The sequence below is a fragment of the Anolis carolinensis genome, chromosome 2 (assembly GCF_035594765.1).
Source record: "Anolis carolinensis isolate JA03-04 chromosome 2, rAnoCar3.1.pri, whole genome shotgun sequence".
In the NCBI taxonomy this organism is placed as follows: domain Eukaryota; kingdom Metazoa; phylum Chordata; class Lepidosauria; order Squamata; family Dactyloidae; genus Anolis; species Anolis carolinensis.
Window position 1 is genome coordinate 265,702,973 of NC_085842.1, and position 21,042 is coordinate 265,724,014.

The window sequence follows — 21,042 nt, forward strand, 5'->3', positions numbered from 1 at the left end:
GAGAGAAATAATGTGATCACACAGCTTGGACAATTTCTGTGCGGATTCTGTGCCTTCTTATAAATGCATAGCAGAATAAAACAAGTAAGGTATGACATATTACATGTAACAGCTTCACATTGATTGTCTGATACATGCATAACATCATCTAACTTGATTTGGGATAAAGATAACCTTTTCTGATAACTATATGAGCAAGGTCAAGTCAACGAGAGACAGTGAATCAAGAGACTAAACCATATTTTCCTGTCAGCTCTGCAGGTCTTTTACTCCACTGCATATATCTCTTAATAACTTTTTTTAGCCTTTCCTTATTTGCAAACTAGAAATTAGAAAAGGAAGGTTATATAACATAAAAATTAGGCTGCCCAGATTTAGGACAACTACCATCAATCCTAGGTTAATTACTTACTGGAATTTCAAGTCCACATTCTAGGGAACTGGATCCCTAGACACAAGTGGTACATGAGACTGCTTTGTAGCAACTTGCTTATGAATTGCAGCCTTATGATTGAGCCATATCCATTTGCCAGGGAATTATGTCTTAGAACAAACATAGCATACACTGTTTTTAAAGCTTCTGTTTCAGTTTCATCCAATTTTGAACAGACATTCATTGACTGGGACTAGTCTAGCCACAGCATAACTGTGTACTGATACTTTCAGCTGTTCATTTTACCCATGGGAGTTGTCTGCTCACAAAAACAATGTGAAATGCATACTTGACAATTTCTGCAATTTATACTTTCAAAAATGCACATTTTGTAGTTTGAACTATCTTATTTATTTATTATTTATTTATTGCATGCATTTATACCCCGCCCTTCTCCCCGAGGGGACTCAGAGCAGCTTTATTCATCTGAAATACTTACACTTCAGATTTATTCATCTGAAATACTTACACTGTTGAACCCCAAGGCAGCGTGAGCACTGGAAACCAAACAGAGACCAATAATCATATAATATCTCTATTAAAACAATTATAAATTTAGGAATGAATAAGTGGAAAGGATGAGTGGACAATATCCTTTGTAAAAAGGTATGAATTAGTCCAAAGAGTTGAAGAGAAATGTCCAATATTATTGTCCAAAGTCCAGAAACCGAAACACGCTCAAAACTGTTGGAAAGTTCTTGAGCGGGGAAAACAACAAGGAAGCAAGACTGAATAACAAGGTCCAAAGTCACTAGAAAGTCTTTGATATCAAGGCAGGAACGAGACGAAGCTAAAACCAATCTTGATTCAGGAACAAGGCAAGGAAGTGGATTTACTCCAATTCTAATCGGGAGTCGTGGCTCGGCTTGGCCGCCAGGAACAGGAAACTTGGCTTGGTAGAATCAGGAACTAGAGTCGGTGAACTGTTCTCAAGAAATTGCTACGTTGGCACCGCAAAGTGTTCACAGTGTAAGGCACTTTTATGGAACTTAGATCTGATCACAGTGAAGGGAAGCCAAACTCCTCAGAGGTTCCCAAGGGAATCTTCTATCCATTATCCCCTCGAGATGCCAAACGTTGACTCCTTCGGAGCCCTTGTTTTTCTGATCTCTGGCGATACAGGAACTCCCTTCTGTTAAAAGATACATTCTCTGGGGAACTCAGAACATCTGGTTCAGCCACGGGAGTAATATTTTCAGTATCTCTCCCAATTAAGGAAGCATCCGAGCTATCAACAGCTGGGAGCTGTAATTGGAAGGAGCACTGCCAACTAGGCAAAAAATCAGAATAAGCTTCATCCTGGTCAAAGTTCATTTCTGAATCAGGTTCAGAAGCCAAAGGTGGCTGGGGTATGACATACACATTGTACTCTCTGCCATTCTGATAGCATCCAAAATGTCAGAATCAGGCATGCAGACTATGTGGAACAACCCTCTTATCCACAGATTTGATCTCCACAGTTTCATTTCACCATACACCAAAAAAGAAATTTCTACCAGTGCAATACTGTGATTTGCTTCCAGTCCAAGTAAAGTCAAAATGCAGGGTTGCTATTATTCACCATTTCAAGTTTCCATTGGAAACATATCCCAATACATACATGGAGCATTTACTGTAGTAAAATCATAAGAACTTAAGAATGAATTTCCAATAAGGAGAAACAGCTAAGAATGCAATAGTTAAAAAAAATCCAGATATAAGTAAAGTAAGTTAACCCGTAGGGGAAATCTTCTTGAAAGGCTTGGTAATGAGGAGCAAAAGGGAAAAATTGCCAAGCAGAAGATTCCATACCAGAAGTAATGTAGAGTCAGACCTGTCTTGTGCTTTTACTCACTTGACTGTAATAAAGACCAGATACATTAATTGGGATTACAAAGTGCAAAATTTTGCTAAACCAAATGATTCAACAAAATTGAATGTCAGCTTGGACTAACTTCTTGCACCATGGCTATCTGACTTTTTAAATGTGAGAACTGGATCTGCTACTCATGTTAGCCTGTAAAAGTCCGATAGCATCCTGATACGAAGCCCAGAGTAAGGTTTGTGGCTTCTTTTATTCTCATTTGTTCCTACCTGTCTTCTCTAATCAGTGCAATGGTAATCACACAGCACCATTGTTGTCCAACCTTTAGATATGTTTTGGTTACCCTGGTCTCAATAATCCTAAAAGAGTTTGGGAGGTGGGATATGGGCCACATGGCTATCCTTCCCCAAAATCCTCCATAAAATAATTATTCAGCCCCCTTTGACTTTTCCACATTTTTTTGTATTACAACCTGAATTGATTTAATTAGCAATGTACACAAGATACTCGATGCTGTGGCAGCATATGCTTTGTATTGTGGCACAAAAGTGAAGTAAACAAAAACAAATTCTCACTTGTCGTTTGCATGAGTTTTCTCTAGAGTATTTCATGTACATCAAGTGGTAACACAACAAAATGTGGAAAAGTCAAGGAGTCTCTATGGATACTTCAGCAAGGCACTGAATTTTGAGTATTTAATTTATAAGTTTGCCTAGCTGAAGAAGTCACTCAGACAGGTTACCCTATTAGCCTGCGTTGTTTGAAAAATGCAAATCTTTACTTTTCTCAACAATCACACATTGCAATGGTTATTAAATATGCAACAAAGAGATTTAACAGGTAAATTAAAGGAAACAAATATCAACACAAGATGTTTCAGCAGTCCATGCCAGTTTCAGTCACAAGAGTGGGATGGATCACCAAGCTAAACTAGCCGTTTAGATTATATGATTTTTTGTGACTGAAACTCTGAATCATCCTCTCTGCTATATAGTGGCCAAATTTCTTTTAAGAACCGCCTAGAAATAAGAGTTCCTATTGCTATATAATGTGCTGTCCTATCATGCTACCCTCCGCAGACAAAGTGAGTTAAAGAGGGAAAGAGATTTCAATTTCCAAAATAGCTTTTATCAAGCATTCAGAGAACTCCTTACTTTATGCACCAATATCTCAGAGGGAGTCTTGTGACTCAAAAAATAATCAGGAGGGGGGATGCTTTAATGTGAATTCTAGTTTCAAATAAGAGCATACTCTGGTTTTCAAAGTATTTGCAATGTTAAAGCACCGTTGATCTCATCCTTCTTCCTAAAATCCAGTAAAAGCTCTAATGATAACAAATACCTTGCCTGCAACAAATAAAAAAGGGCATGGCTGGTTCTGAAATGAGCTGTAAGAACTTAGGTCTCTTTTACATACCCATTCCAACAACCTGGTTATTCATGTCCTGTGCCAATCCCTAGCACCGTTGGTCATATTTTAAAGCCTCAGGGCTTTATTAGCATTCATTCATCCCTGGCTGTTCAGTCACCAACAACAAAATGGTGGCTGGACAGGGAGAAAATATTTTTATATATATATATATATATATATATATATATATATATATATATATATATATATATATATAAAATCAGTGACAAAGAACTGACTATATATAAAGAGTTAAACAGAATATAATACTAAACATACAGTTATCCCTCCACATTTGATGCTAAGTATACATGGATTTGAATATTTGCTGCCACCTCTGTCATTGTCATACATGTTACCAAAATATGTTCTCTCTAGGCACTATATGTCCCTCTAGACCAGTGGTTCCTAAAATATGTTCTGTGGAGCCCTTGCAGCTCAGTAAAGTATACTTACCTCCTCATCCTCCTCCAAGCTTTCCCTCTTCTTTCCTTCTCCTCCCTGCCCCCATCTCCCTTACCACCAAAAGCCTTTCCCCAGTCTCCCTTGCTCCCAAAGATCTTTCCCCTGCCTCCCATGCTGCCAAAAGCCTTTTTTACTGGACCCCTTACTGCTAAATGCCCCATCTTGCTTGCCACCAAAAACCTTTTTTTCTCAGCCCTCTTGCCACCAAAAGTCTTCCCCTGCCTCTCTTGCTGCCAAAAGCCTTTTTTCCTTGCCTTCCTCATTGCCCATATCCTTTTCTCCTTGCTTTGCTTGCTTCCAAAACCCTATTTCCTTCCCACTACTCAGGGAGTGCTTTGATTGTGCTTTTCCTGTATAGCAGAAGGGCTTGGACTTGTTGGCCCCTGGAGTCTTCCACTGAAATACTGTTAAGTTTATGTTGGTCAAAACTGTTCTTTATTTAAAATATTCTATTGTTCTTTCATTCTTTCTTTCTGTCTCTATTTTGCACTACAAATGAGACATGTGCATTGTGCATGGGAATTTGTTCTTTTTTCAATTAGTTCACGTAAATGCTCTCCATCCATCTGCCACTAGCCCAGCCCATCTGTCAAATTTTAAAACACAATGTGTCAAAAAGTTTGCCCATGCCTGAAATATATACATTAGATATAATATAATATATCTATATATATAATAAAAGTCAATGTTTGTATGTTTGTATCAGCGTTTTGATTGGTCGGGCGGTGTATGTGCTCGCGTTTTGATTGGCCTGGTGGAATATGGATCAGCTTTCTGATTGGCTGGGCAGAATGTGCCAGCTTTCTGATTGGCCGCCACTTTCATAGGCCACTGGGATCGCTGAGGGAAAAGCTACTACCAACTGGCTTCGTTCGGCCTACTTCTCTCCTCAGAACGAAGCTAGCTTTGGGACAGTTAACAGCTTTCGGCCTACACTTTGGTAATCCAAAACACCACTGCCACCACCAGAAAGGCCGGACCTGGACCAAACTTGACACACACAACCCCATGAACTCACTGACAACGGATGGCCCCCTTTGGCCCCTCTGCTGACATGTTTAAGGCCTTCCAGGCTGGCCCCTCGCTGCTAGGCCGAAAAGGAGGACGCCATCTTGCCTCAGCTTTCAACTTCTTTGTAAGGCCCTACTTTCCTCAAAAGACAGCAGAGAACATTGTTATTATCTTTTTAACGATATGCCTATGAACACTTCTAGCCCCCAAAGCCCCAATCCAAGCCTACTTTGATCAATTTGCTAACACGTTTCAGGCCTTGCAGCCTGGCTCCATTGTGCTAGGCCGCAAAAGAGGCAGCCATCTTCCCTGTTCCACATGGTTCCAAACAGAGCAGCTTTTGCCTGTGTCTTTTGGATACAGCAGTCTCCTTAAACAAGGTAAGGCGGCAGTACGTAAATACTATTCACAGCAGACTAAAGAGAAAATAATGACTATCTTTTTATTCTTTCCTTTTACGGATCGTTTACTCCCCCCCCCCCCCCCCCCCCCCAGTTTTTACTGAGGCAAAAAACTACCACAGAGCAGGCTTTGGCCTACTCACTCTAACAGGCTTGACACATACAGTCTCCATAGCCTACTATACATCCGGGCCCTGTTTGGAGTGGGATGGACCATGGATGATGGACTTGCATATGGGAGTTGTAGTTCACCTGCCCCCATTGAACCCAGCTATGTCTTATTTATACTACTATTGCTTGACGTTACTTTTATGTTTTATTTATATGGTGGATGTTAGCACATGGCTTAATGACCTTGCAAGCCACTTTGGGTCCATTGCAGAAAGGCGGGGGAGAAATATCAGAATTAAATAAATACATAAATAAATAAGTGTCTCAATGGTATGTATGGTTGGAATGACCTTCTGTCGGGAGGGCTTGAATGGTCTCTTCCTTTGTGGCAGATGGGGCTGGACTGGATGACCTTCAGAGACCCCTTTCAAATCTAGGACTCTATCTATCTCCCAATCGTATTTGTGACTGGATGGCCATCTGTCAGGAGGGCTTGGATGGTGTCTTTTTCTATGGCAGAAGGGGGTTCAACTAGATGGGCACCCCTTCTAACTCTAGGATTGTATGGAAGCCTTTAAACCAGGCACAGGCCAACTTGGGCCCTCCAAGTGTTTTGGACTCCAACTCCCACAATTCCAGAGAGCGTACCCCATGATGCGCTTTATGTCCTGGTGCCGTTTGCAGGATGATGGACCATGGGTGATGGGATATGTAGTACTTTCAATCACTACGATTCCCACAGGCCACTGTGATGCCCACCAGTGACGGAACTGGACCAAACTTGGCACACAGATGGGACATGCAGTACCTTCACTCACTTCTTGAGACCACAGCAACTGCTACATATGACAGAACTGAACCAAATCTGGTATATATATCCCAAATGACACACTTTATATGTTGCAGCAGTTTGGGGGAGGATGGACCAAGGACGATGGGATTTGCAGTACCTTCATCCAATTCACCTCCCACAGGCCACTGTGATTCCCATGAATGACAAAACTGTACCAAACTTGATACAAAGGTGCAATGTGGCCCCCTTTACGTCCTGATCTGGTTTGGTGCAGGATGGACCTTGGATGATGGGATTTGCAGTACCCTTATCTGATTCACCTCCCACGGACCACTGTGATACCCATGAAAGACGAAACTGTACCTTACTTGGCAACAGGTGCAATGTCACACAATTTATGTCCTGGTGTGGTTTGCAGGAGAATGCACCAAGGATGATGGGATTTCCAGTACCTTCATCCAATTCAACTCCCACAGACCACTGTGATGCCCATGAATGATGAAACTGTACCAAACTTGACATATAGGTGAAATGTGGCCCACTTTACATCCTCCTATCATTTGAGGGAGCAACAGACCATGGATGATGGGATTGACAGTACCTTCACTCACTTCCCCAGACCACTGTGACTCTCACCAATGTCTGATCAAGACCAAACTTGACACATCGAGTCCCCATGACCTGCTTTACATCCTGAAGCTGTTTGGAGGGGGATCGACCATGGACTTGCATATGGGAGTTGTAGTTCACCCGTACCAACTAAAGCCAACTGACACTGGATCGAGACTAAACTTGGAACAAAGGCAAACAATTCAGTTCTCAAATAACCCAGGCACCGCCGGGTCCCCAAGCTAGTAATATATAAACATTTCTTGGGAGGACTTTTACTTCAAAAAGGGCTCTGTGGCTGAAAAAGTTTGAGAACCCCTGCTCTCAACTTTGTGGAAGTTGATGATAGAATCATACTTACAAACCTACAAATGCATTTAGAGGACACTTCTCTAGGCATTCGTAGATCTTCCAGCATGACTCTAAGGTCAATCATTGGTGGAGGTTGACCATAGAATCAAGCTGGTGGACCTAAAAATGCCTAGAGAAGTGATATCTGGTTTTTCTTAATCATGTCAGAAGTGAATATACTGCAAGTTGCTTCTGGTGTGAGAGAATCGGCTGTCTATAGAGATGTTGCCCAGGGGATGGCCGGATGTGTTACCATCCTGCTGGGAGGCTTCTCTCATGTCACCACATGGGAAGCTAGAGCTGACAGGCAGGAGCTCACTCCAGCTCGTGAATTCAAATCGCCAACCTTTAGGTCAGCAGTTCAGCCGGCACAAGGGTTTAACCCATTGTGTCACTGCAGCTCCATATCTTGGGTTTAAAAAATAGCTTTTCTATTTTTGATATTTCTATTTTCATAGAGTTCTTGTGGAGGGACAATCTAAAAGATAGCATACAACATAGCTGGAAGTCACAGATATGGAAAGAGAATAAATGAAATACATAATAATGTTAAAATTTGCAACATAATGACCAAGACCTGTACAAGTAAACACTCAACATCCATTTTAAAAAAGCCCTAGACTCTGTACTCTGTCATGAGTGTCAATCTACAAACAAGTGTTGCTGTGTGAACTGGTTATTTGAGCAGCTACCGAAATTATATGTCACCAGATAGTGACCACTGTATTAGCTTCACATTTTATGCTTGGCTCTCTAATGACCGTATTGAACATGAATCTCCAAAATACTGAGATTGTAGCACAAGGGAGAAATGTGTGACTGAATCTCATTATCCTACAGCTTTACTCGAACCTAAGTGGCATTGACCACAGTATCAAATGGATGTAAGTTGCAGTACAATATGCAAAGGATCATAAGTTTGCCATTCCTGTATTATGACCTCAACCAAGGAAACCAAAAGTAACCAATGATAAAAGCAGTCATCCTAACCCTTCATTGTTTCCTCTTAAAGTCTTGTTATGTTTGGAAAAATCAGATATATTTCTCAAAATGGCAGTAACTCTTTATTTTTCCATGACCATACAACAGGCTACAGAAGGTAACATGAATCAATAAAATGTAGAATAAATGCAGAGTTACAAATAATTGTTAAAGCTCAACAGCTAGATAATGTTATACTCCTTTGACAACAATGACCTTTTATTGCAACACTTTCTCAGCAAGCAGGCATTCAGAAAGAGGCTGGCTGTTGCAGATGTAAATGAAATCAATGTTCCCATTTTGATGAATGTCTTATAGATTTTGCTTGTTAAATAGGTGTGTCTACCTGCACTTTCATTAAGTAAGAAGATCACATTTAGAATTAGATGAGATGATGGGGAACATGTTCAGGGCCCATCAGCTCCAATAGCAAAGTGCATCAGAGGGAGACAATGACAAAAGGCATAATGAAGAGGTATCAGAAGGAGAGTTCAGGGAAAGGAGGAGGCGGCATTGGGATGAAAATTGAAGAAAAGAATAGGGAATTAATTCTGAACCATCACCAAGGCTTCTTTCTAGGTTTTCTCATAATAGTAATTTCCTTGCCAGATATGAAAGATATCATAAAAAACTGCTTTCTTACAATTGCAATTCATATTTGGAAACTGGGCACTCTTAAATCTTTGTCCACCGTAGATGTAGAAATGATAAAACTGTGTGGTTGAATTAAGTTTAAAACTGAGGGCAGGGGGCAGATAAATGATTTTGGAGGGCCGCATCCAGCCCAAAGGCCTTAGTTTGGGGACTCCTGCTCTATAACATGCTGACTCCACAATTTAAATATGTGTATGTGAGAATACTCCTAACAAAAGTACATTACCAGGATGTTTCCTGGTTCTAGCATGTATTTGTTAAAGTTGCATCATGCTCTCAGATTGGGGTCTAGAACAGTTTACCATAACCATCAACCAAACATGTATAAATTATAAACCAGATACATCAAAACATTGTACAACACTAGAAACAATAAAAATTATTTTTTTAAAAACAGCATCTAGAAAAATAAAAGTCCTCCCCTTTACTGCAACACATCATAGCCTCCAAAAGCCTATCATCTGATATATAGGTCTTTGCTTGCTAAAGAAAGGACAATAAGGATAGGATCAGCTTAGATTCTCTTATTGAGAGTTCCCATTGAGAAAACCATCCCTGGCAACCTACCATATAGGGCAGAGTGAAGGCCTTCCCTTGAAGCTTTCAATGCCTGAACAGTTAAAAGAGAAAAGAGTTAAAAGAGACATTGTTAATAGAGAATACAGTAGCCATCTTAAAATATCTGGATGGTTGTCATGTAATTGATAGAGGAAATAGGGGGTTGTTCCTTTTTTTTTTTTTTTTTTGGTGTTCCAGAGAATAAAACCTGAATTAACAAATTCAAATTTGAAAGAAAGAAAGAAAGAAAGAAAGAAAGAAAGAAAGAAAGAAAGAAAGAAAGAAAGAAAGAAAGAAAGAGAAAGAAAGGGAAAGAAAGAAAATAAAGATTCAAGCTAAACAGTTTGAAAAACTTCCTGACAACATTAGCTGTGGGCTGATGTTGTCAAGGGCAGTTTCTCTTCATTTGTGGTTCTTAAACAGAGACTGGTTGGCCACCTACTAGGAATGCTGTTACAATGGATTTTAAACATCAGCGGGGGTTGGACTAGATTATTTAAACTCCTTCCAGCTCTGTGAGTCTAGGACTGGGAAATAGCAATGACAAGGGATGCTTTCTCTCTGGAGTTGTCAGTTCATGGCAGTTTAATGGGCTCATCAGAATTTTCTGATCTCTCATTTTTAACATCGTAGCCATATGTTGGCAGACAAGTGTTAGGCAAATACACACACAGCGTAGTTGACAGTGAAATGACAGGATGACTTTTCATTGGCTTTTGGCACATAGTCATAGATACCACAGCATATCCCTTCCTCTTGGGTGAAGAAGGGCTGCCATGAACTTCAATCACCATGCATACTGAAGGACTGCTTTGCCTTATCAAAATGCTACTCTCAAATGAATACTGTACCCACTAAGATGTCAGTAAGCCCCATTGAACTCAATACAGCCTGTGTCTGATCAGAAATTTATAGAATGTTGATACCTGTCTCTTTGCTGTTGCTTTGTTGTTTCATCTTCTCCTTTTTTTAAAGTGAGTAAATATTTTAAATATAACTTTTTATTTTTACTGGATGTCCCTGTTTTGGGCCCCTAATTGAGAGAAAGGCAGGATTTAAATCAAGTAAATAATAAATAAAGTCTTCTATCTTGTTTTCTGTATATAACTTCAAATTGACTCCATACCTTAAAGTCAATTCCAACTTACAGTACCCCTATCATAATGCTTTTTTGGTAATATTTATTTAGGGTGGATATGCAATTGTCTCCCTCTAAGGCTGAAGAACATGACTTACCTAAGGTCAAGCTATAGGTTTCCATGGTTGAGCAGGGACCTAAGCTCTTATAAATCACAGTTCTACTCTAACACTAAAATCATTACACAATGGATGGTTGATGGTGTATGACTATGTGTGTTGTGACTCAGCAGCAGAAGAAGAGTGAGGATGATGTCATGGGGATGAGAAATCATGGAGTTATACAGGCTGATTCAGAAGGGCAAGAAGCGCAGCCTGTGGATGAACTCCTGAACCAGCCTGTCATAGATAACAACCAGGGAGACATTCCCATGGGAAATAATGGGCTGGATTTGTCTCAGGCTCCTATTCAAGTGCAAGATAATGAATTAGTTGACCTTGACAATCAAGGAGCGCCATTGCTATCTAGAGCGGATCGTTTGCAATGGAAAGGAATGCCTAGGCACAGCCTGAGATTAGCTGGAAAATGGGAGGCCTCTGAAGGGAAGAGAAATGCATTTTTGGGTTGCTTTTAAAAGTGTGTGTTTAGAGACAATTCTTTGTCAAAGCAAATTCTCGCTTCATTAGAGTGGATGTGTCTTCATGCCTTGGAAATTCTCCTGTTCTTGAATCCTTACAACCGGTGGACTAATGTTTCTTTGGGAATTGACTCATGCTTTTTAACTACAGACTATTGGATTTACTGACTCTTTTTTGCAACTACTTTGGGATCTTTATTTCTGCCTGCTTTGATTATATATATTCTGCTTTAGCTTAATAAAATTACAAAAGGCTATTTTTGTGTGTGACTTGGTGTCAACAGCAAGGTGAACTATTCTGAGGTGCGACAATTTAGTTAAACTATTCACCTTAACATTGTCTAAATAACCATACATATATGCACAGGAAGCTCTACCTCCACTCTTCTCTTAGCATCGGAAACATCTTCCATCTACACATCAATAACACAAAATTGCATATAAACATTTCTCCAACGTTCACATTATTAATCTTGGCCTTGCTTAATTTCATTTCGTCTAACTTTGGTTGGCACTCCAATAGATCTGAATGTTAATAACATAACATAACCTTGTTAACGGTTTTATACTGATATTGAGACTGTGTAAATGAGGCTTCACACATGATCCAAATCTGAAATAGCCCTTCTTAGATTAAATATGAAGAAAAGGCAGCCCTCCCAATGTTGTAGGTCTGCAACTCTCAGCATTTGTTGCCATCAACTGTGCTGGCCAGGACTCATGAGAGTTGCAGTCCAAAAACATCTAGAATTGCAATTTTCCCACCCCTGCCTTAGATTTCACTTCATGACTCCCTATATGAATTAAAACATAACAAAGCCAGTGGATCTGATGGGATCCCTACTGAAATTTTTAAGAGGCTGGGCCTGAGCTGACACAACTCCACAAGCTCATTGAAAAACTGTAGATGCCTGAGAAGATCCCAGCAGACTTCAAGGATGCCGCCATTGTCACTCTTTTCAAAAAGGGAGAAAGAACAGACGGCTGAAACTATCAAGGTATCTCCCTTTTGACCTCCACTGGGATAATTCTCACAAGAATCCTCACAAATTGCCTTCTACCTATTTCAAAAGACATCCTCCGTGTATCCCAGAATGGCTTCTACCTCTCCAGAGGAACTGTGGATATGTAAGACAGCTCCAAGAAAAATGCAGGGAACAAAATTAATCTCTGTACATGGCATTCATTTATTTTTCACGGGTTTTTGATACAATGGACCATAATGCTCTCTGGGCCATCCTCCTGAAAATTGGATGGCCTGGTAAATTTGTGAGCATCCTGTGACTCCTCCATGATGACATGACTGCAACAGTCTTGGACAGCAACAGCTCCCAAAGTGACCCATTTAAGCTGGGATCAGATGTCAAACAGAGATATGTTATTGTTCCAACTTTATTTTTCATCTTCATAGCAATGATTCTACACCTCGCTGATGGGAAGTTTCCCATTGGTGTGGAAATTTCATATCATGCAGATGGCAAGCTCTTTAACATCAGCAAGCTGAAAGCCAAAAGTGAAGTCACAACAACTTCTGTCATTGAACTCCAATATGCTGATGATAATGTAACCTGTGCTCATTCAGAGGAAATCCTACAAGCTACTTTAAACACCTATGAAAAGCATATGAAAAGCTTGGCCTCTCACTAAACATTGAGAAAAACAAAGTGCTCTACCAGCAGGCACCAACCAATCCAGAAATAAAGCCTAATAATGTAACACTAAATAATGTTGACCATTTCCACTACCTAAAAGTTGACATTGACACCAAAATACAACACTGTCTGCAAGTCCAACATTTTTTCAAATGAAGCACAGAATATTTGAGGATTAAGGATACCAACATGCTTGTTTATAAAGCTATTGTTCTTCCAACTCTTTTGTATGCCTGTGAAACATTAGCCATCTACAAACATTACTCTCAACTTCTAAAATTATTCCATCAGCATTGCATTAAAAAAACTCTGCAAATCTCTTGAGAAGACAAGCAGACATATGTCAGCATTCTGGAAAAAGCAAATACGACAGGCATTGAAGTCTATCCAGCTGATCCTCCACCAGCCAGTCCAGCTGATCCTCCACCATCAGCTGGACTGGCCACGTTGCCCGAATGCCTGATCACTGTCTCCCAAAGCACTTTACTCCCAGCACAAAATCAGAAAATTGAATGTTGGTGGACAACAAAAGAGATTTAAAGATGGGCTTAAAGCTAATCTTAAAAAATGAGGAATAAACACCAAGAACTGGGAAGCCCTGGCCCTCAAGTGTTCTCACAGGAGATCAGCTGTCTCAACAGTGCTATGCATTTTAAGAGGCAGGAATACAGAATGAAAGGGAGAAACATGCCAAGAAGGCGGCATGTCAAGCAAACCCTTGTCGTGACTGCCTTCCATTTTGAAATCTATGTCTTTGTTATGAAAGACCATGCAAATCTACAGTCACTTATGGATCTACCACCAAAACTCTACTCTTGGAAGACAATCATACTTGGCTACAAGTGATAGCTTATGATGATAGTGATATAAATTTGGAACCTGTGACTTTGAATGTAATATATTAAACAGTGAAACAAACATAGAGACTTGTAAGCAAACTCTCCTGGAATGCTTCCACATACATATATTGAGGTCCAAAGTGGTCTTTGATGTAACTCACCCACCTCACCTGAGGTGTGTAGTTAGGGTACCTTTGCTTTGTATACCATGGTGAATAAACCACCTTTCTTTCAATCTGATCACATTGGGATTTATCAAAAATGTAATTTATGCCAAGGAAGGTTCTGTTCTAGCAACTGTTTCCAAATTTCAAAAAGCCTCCCAGGAACATATGAAGAGAGACTAAATAAAGTGTCCTTGAGTAGGTGCAAAGTGCATTTTCTTTGCCACTAAGTAATTACGGAGAGAGCTCCCAGACACGGGGGATTAAGTGGGAAGGGCTTCCAGACAGACTTGATGCCAAGCATCTTTTTTAGGGAATTAAGAAGACTTGCCAAATATCAAAAGCTGTTTTTGAAATGGCTCTTTTTTAAAAAAGCAAAAACATTCAGAGTAACTGTAGCTAACTGCTAGGTCCACTCCATCCAAGATGAGGACTTGGTGGTGTTCTCCCCATATCTTGCTCCTCCTGCTCCTGGCTATAAGCCCTGAATGCTCTAAATGCCATTTGCATCTCTCAAGCAAGTTTCCAGCTGGTTTGCACTTTAATGCCAGCACATGGGATAAGAAAATATCCCAAGGCATTTCCAATCTCTTCCACATTTGCATTTTAAAAGCCACAGCCTGTTCATTCCAACAATCTCTCTTATCCAGCCTTTGTACAAACTTCAGTCTCCTTCCCCTGGTTTTCATAATAGACAAGACCCAATAAATCACAGACTCTTGTTTGCTTTCCCTTTGCTTTCTTTCATTCATACTCCAGAGAGTCAACCACACTGTGCACTTCACAAACTTTGAAAGTAAAGTAAACTACTACAATATAGCCTCATAAAATGGATGCAAAGAAGTTCAACTATAACAACATAGTTTAGAGCAGGGGTTCTCAAACTTTTAAAGCCACAGAGCCCTTTTTGAAGGAAACGTTTCTTGGGGAGCCCCAATAAACTTTTGGACACAAGGGCACATTGCATTTTAAAATTTGACAGATGGGCCAGGTCAGTGGCAGATGGATGGAGAATGTTTATGTGAGCTAATTGGGGGCAGGGGGGGGGGAGAACAAATTCCTATGCACACTGCACATATTTTGTTTGCAATGCAAAAAGAAAGAAAGAACAATACAATATTTAAAACGAAGAACCATTTTAACCAACATAAACCTAACAGTATTTTAGTGGAAGACCCCAGTGGCCATCCAGTCAAACCCCCTTCTGTCTGCAAAAAATGCAATCAAAGCACCCTCAAAAGATGGCCATCCAGCCTTTGAAATGATGATGAAAATGATGATGATGATGATGATGATGATAGAATAAATGTCCAATGGTGTAAGAAAAAAGAAAACATTTTAAAGGTAAAATGGGTAAAATAAGGAACTTAAGAGACTGGAAATGACTCATAGTTAAGAACGGGGGTAAGAAAACAAAAAGTGAGAGAAATCTACCTCTAGGAAGGGAAATTCACTCCTGGAAGAGTTATCATGAGGAAAAGGTGTCTCAGCTGAATCTTTATCACCAATCATTGTTTATACAACAAGCCAATTGTTTTAATCCAATTATCACAGGGACAGAAAGTGAAGTGAAATATCTGAACAGGGGCACAAACAGTGAAATAAATGCCATAGAGGCACCCTTCCCTATGCTATCCAAAGCATGCATGCATGCATGCATGCATGCATATATATATATATATATATATATATATATGTGTGTGTGTGTGTGTGTGTGTGTGTGTGTGTGTGTGTGTGTGTGTGTGTAGATAAAGGTAAAGGTTTTCCCCTGACATTAAGTCTAGTCGTGTCTGACTCTGGGGGGTGATGCCGGGGTTGTTCATAGACACTTCTAAGGTTGTGTGGCTAGCATGATTGCATGGAGCACTGTTATCTTCTCGCCAGAGTGTTATTGATTGATCTACTCACATTTGCATGTTTTTGAATTGCTAGGTTGGCAGAAGCTTGGGCTAACAGTGGGAGTTCACCCCGCTCCCTGGATTTGAACCACCGACCTTTCAGTCAGCAAGTTCAGCAGCTCAGTGGTTTAACCTGCTGCCCCACTGGGGCTCCAATATTGGCTGAAGTTACACTTAAAATATAACTGTTCCGACTTACAAATAAATTCAACAAGAGCAAACCTACAGAACCTAACTTGCTTGTAACTTGGGTACTGCCTGTACAGTTGACTATTTGCTATCATATACCTTCCAATTGTCCTAACTTCACAGGGATACTCTCAGTTAATCCTCTTTTGTACCACTTTTTGAACTGCTTTCTTCTCCTTAGACTTTCTTCAATTGCTGCAAACTGTGTTCAAAGTGCAAAAGTACCTTACATTCCATTCATCAAGGGAAAAGGACAGGAGAAGCTGAAGCCCTGTCTTTCTCAGTAACATGAAGCAAAATCATACTGCTGCAGCCACTCCTAGCTTATCATTTATAGCTTTTGCCATCTTGACAATGTTCCGATGTCCCTGGGCTACCTATGTCCTGATTTTCATCTGTGAAATTCTGAAGATATCCCACAAGAAACTGATAGCCATTCATTTGGAGCTGCACACTCAGTAAGGAATTATATTATATTTTCCTTTGTGATTGACATTGTTTGCATATTGAATAAAAATCAGTACTTAAGTTCAACTTTATATTGCCTATTTGCACTCTTTTGCTTTCCTTGATGTTGCTTGTCTATCTTATCAAACCTTACAAAGACAAAAATCTGATGAATTTCATATATGTGCAACACTGCTTAGAATGCAGATGTAAGAAACACTATAGAAAGTTTGAAGTTTGAAGTGCTTTTCAACTGCTTATGGGAGAGCTGTTCATGGAACTTGATCTTGGTGAATCCAACAATGAGCAAATCTGATCTGAATGCAGTGGTCACCTCAAATTAATAAGAAGATCAAAACATGGATCCATTAGATTTCATGTTTATCCAAATGCAGCACCACAGTTTTAGCTTTAAAATGATATTAGAATGTGCTTACAAATGCATATTCTTCAATAAAATACGTACATATAAATTTGTATTTTGGAGCTCACAAATAGCATCAGGATGTGTTTAGAAATGCATATTCAGCCAGAAACATGCCCTTCTGAATGCATTTAAATACCTGAAAGTGTGTGTTTAATTGTAGCCATAGTATGTGTGTGTTTTTAAAAGGCAGATGTAATGAAAAAAATGGCAAAAACAAACAAATAACAATAAAATAGAATGGTTCTCACTAGCTATGCTCAGGAATGTTTCTAGTCTGTATGAGTACACATTGGTGTTTCCAAACCACGTTTTGAATTCTGGCCAGTTATAACAAGTGATTTTAGTGTGACACAGGGTAGGAGGACATGCCTGAAAATATGATTAAGAAGTAATTTTATTTGGGGAGATTTACTCCTGCACTTCTTCAGATCACTATAAAACTATTTGCTTGAAGATGGACATACATACTTTTCCTATCGAGAGAAACAATGCATGTGAGGCTCAGAATGATGTACATAACTGTATGAATGACAGTTTGGATTATAATGATCATGGAGAACAATGATAGTTATATAAATAACAATATCAGAGGCTGAACACTAAATTGTCACTTAATAACATTAAACTTTAGAACAGTGCACCCATTTGTTATGCCATTGTAACTTTGCAGAAATGCCATTTCAATGTCACTTTTTGGCAGATTTTGTTGGCTTATCCTACTTTGAGCAGTCGTGCATTGGTTTGGCAAATTGATAGGATTAGCTATTAGTGAGTTATTAGTTCTGTTTTTGCAGCCTTGGTGTTCTGAAAGAACTTATTACATCATAAAATATTGGCAGTGATGGAACTGTTTGGCTAGCTATGGTGGTTACATATAAGCAGTCCAAAGAATTTAAAGGCATATATAGAAATATACCTTGAAAATTAGCATGCTGAATTAATGAACATTTTGACTTAATACTATAGCGTTGATTAAGTAAGATATATCTCTCTACCCACATCTTTTCATATCCATATGTTAATGTAGGATAGCTGACTATAACTAAAAATAGCCTAATCTGAAATGCAATGCAATTTGCTTCCAGCAGAAAATTAGATGGAAGACATGGATGAGGAGCCTAATTTATCTCTGCTGAAGTGCTGTTGATGCATCTAATAGATATTTTTTGGCTGTACCTTTTTTATGACTGTAGCAATTCTGCCTATTCTGGATTTATTCCAGATATTACTAATATTACATTTATTGAAATTACATTTTCTTTTAGAGCTAGGAAATTTGCCATAGAGAAGCACTACATTTTTGTTGTTTCAACACTTACTATGTGCCTCATTAATAGATTGCTAGTTTGGTTCTTTTTGTGTGTTTTATCATTTGGTGGGCAATGTTCCCTTTAAAAAGGCTATGAAAATCATATTGAAGTGGAAAAAGAAGCCTCAGAAAGATCTTTATCCACAATATGGTTAATACAGCTAAAAAAAAAAAACCACATTTAGCACAAAGGAGACTAGGGCTGCAATTACACCAGGCAGGTTGCTCCAGTGTAAATCTGCTCCAAAGCAGCCCTTGATCCAGCAAGTACATGATGAATCCTGGGTTGGTGTTCAGATGGGGCTGGACAGCATCAATCCCATGAGGCTGTCATCTTATCCTTTATGTCACTGCTACTCCTCCTCACCATTCAGTGCCTGGCTATCAAAATTGTTATTTTTCTAGTCATAGCTCAGTTATGGAACTCCCTTCCTGTATAACTCCATTGCGGAAGGGAGCATTTTCTAAGCGCACTTGAAAGGACTAAGATAGCTATCTTAGTACTTTCAAGTGTGCTTAGAGAATGCACCATTCCGCAATGGAAACTTGTTTCTTCCTGAACATTTCTAGCAAAATTAACAAGCACTCTGGAATAAATGGATTTTCTCTCATCAGACCAATTTCATATTCCAAGATTAAGGAAGCTGAAATGAGCGATGTCACTGGAAAAGAGTGACTTGGTGGCTCCTTAGCACTGGGAACTATAGCCTGTTTGTGGAGGCTGGAAGCTGTCTGTGTGAGTGGACACCCGTGCCACATACACACAGACGGGTTTTTACTTTTATTATGGATATAGATAGATATATAGATTGTCAATGTCTTGAAGTCTGTCATCCCAGTGCCACTCAAGAAGTTGATTGCTAATGTTCATATTAAAGCAAAGAATAAAACTAAAAGAATAACAAAGGTCACATTAATCCTGATTAAGTCAAATTAGATGACTTGAAAGAACTATAGCATTAGTTATGTGCTGGATCCTTCCACCCTTATACGTAATGTTTTCCATTAAAATGACATTAATGCTTTTGTTTCTAGTCAGGTGCTAGCAAAGTTATGAAAGAAGAGCTTAGAACTACTCAATCTGAACATTCTCCTCTTTGGGTTGTTGTGTGTCTTTCAGGCTGTGTGGCCATGTTCCAGAAGCATGGCCACACAGCCCGAAAGACACACAACAACCCTGTGATCCTGGCCATGAAAGCCTTCGACAACACATTCTCCTCTTTGCTATTGCTCTTTGCTATTTAAGTCTACTAGAAAGATTAATAATTAGAAAGATTAATCACACACACATATGTATTGTAACATATGTGCAGTGTTTTTGATGTCATGACTGCTAGTAATATAATTGTGGAGTGTATAGAATATGCTGTGTAATTTTGCTTTTGTGATGAGACACAATGAGAAAATGATCATCATGAAGATGGAACTGCACAAATGCATACATAAACTGTGAAAAAAAACGAATGAGCTGCCAGAAGAAACAGTATGGAACACAAGTAAAGATATGCTATATTTTATTATTTAATTATTTTTTACAAATAGTTGCAAGCCAAAGGTTTCAGAATGGTGATGAACATTAAAACATACAGTAGAGTCTCACTTATCCAACGTAAACGGGCCAGCAGAATGTTGGATAAGCGAATATGTTGGATAATAAGGAGAGACTAAGGAAAGCCTATTAAACATCAAATTAGGTTATGATTTTACAAATTAAGCACCAAAACATCATGTTATACAACAAATTTGACAGAAAAAGTAGTTCAATACGCAGTAATGCTATGTAGTAATTACTGTATTTACGAATTTAGCACCAAAATATCACGATATATTGAAAACATTGACTACAAAAATGCGTTGGATAATCCAGAACGTTGCATAAGCGAGTGTTGGATAAGTGAGACTCTACTGTACATAATACCCAATTTAAAATCTATGAAGCAAATGGCAGGTTGAGCTACACAAGAGAAACTTACAAAACAGTTATAGTGCATTTTCAATGTAAATCTAAATATATAAATACAGGTTAGGACTCCCTTATCCAGAAATCTAAAATCTTTCAAAATCCAATTTTCTTTTTGGCTGCTAGCTGCTCACTTCTGCCTTCAAAGCAGCAACTTCAGTGCTCCTGCCCATTCAGTTGCAAGATAAAATGGACAATGCTATGATAGATTGAAAAATATCTGACTTGGTACAAAGCCATTTCCATGTAAAAGAATTTTTGTAGTTTTGTTTTTGCAGTATATTTTAAGCATTATATACTGTCTTTCAGAATCCTGGCATTCATGAGAGGCAACAAAATATTTAAAAGTCATGTGATACATTGTGTTTCAGGGTTCATTGCACCAAAGGCTGGTGCAGAAAAAGGTTGCCCTCTGCGTGGCTCTGCATTATTGCCCTTCCTCCCTCCCAAGCATGAAATATAGCACACACTATTCTATTTTTCTGAAAATAGTACTTGTTTAGGGCAGCCACAAGTCCTAGACAATGCAGACTATAAAGGTAGGTAAAGGTTTTCCCCTGACATTAAGTAAAATTGTGTCCGACTCTGGGGGTTGGTGCTTATCTCCATTTCTAAGCTGAAGAGCCGGCATTGTCTGTAGATACCTCCAAGATCATGTGGCCGGCATGACTGCATGAAGCGCCATTACCTACAAGGCTAGAGTCAATATATACTCATTCTCCCCCTTCTTCTTTCCATCACACTATTGATTTTACTGCTGTTCATTCTATGCCAGATCTATGGTCACTTTGTGTCCTCCAAGATATGTTGCTGCCTGAAGGAAAGAACAAGATGGTCCCTCCATACATATTCCATGTACAG

General features: G+C 39.2%; 1 long non-coding RNA gene across 1 annotated transcript; it reads left to right on the top strand.

Annotated features, from left to right (window-relative positions):
* Window positions 1-5,013: 5,013 nt before the first annotated feature.
* LOC134296661 (uncharacterized) lies at window positions 5,014-16,572 on the top strand. The gene is made up of 2 exons (XR_010003480.1): window positions 5,014-5,503; window positions 15,884-16,572. It is a non-coding gene; the product is annotated as an uncharacterized LOC134296661 (long non-coding RNA).
* The last annotated feature ends 4,470 nt before the right edge of the window (window positions 16,573-21,042 follow it).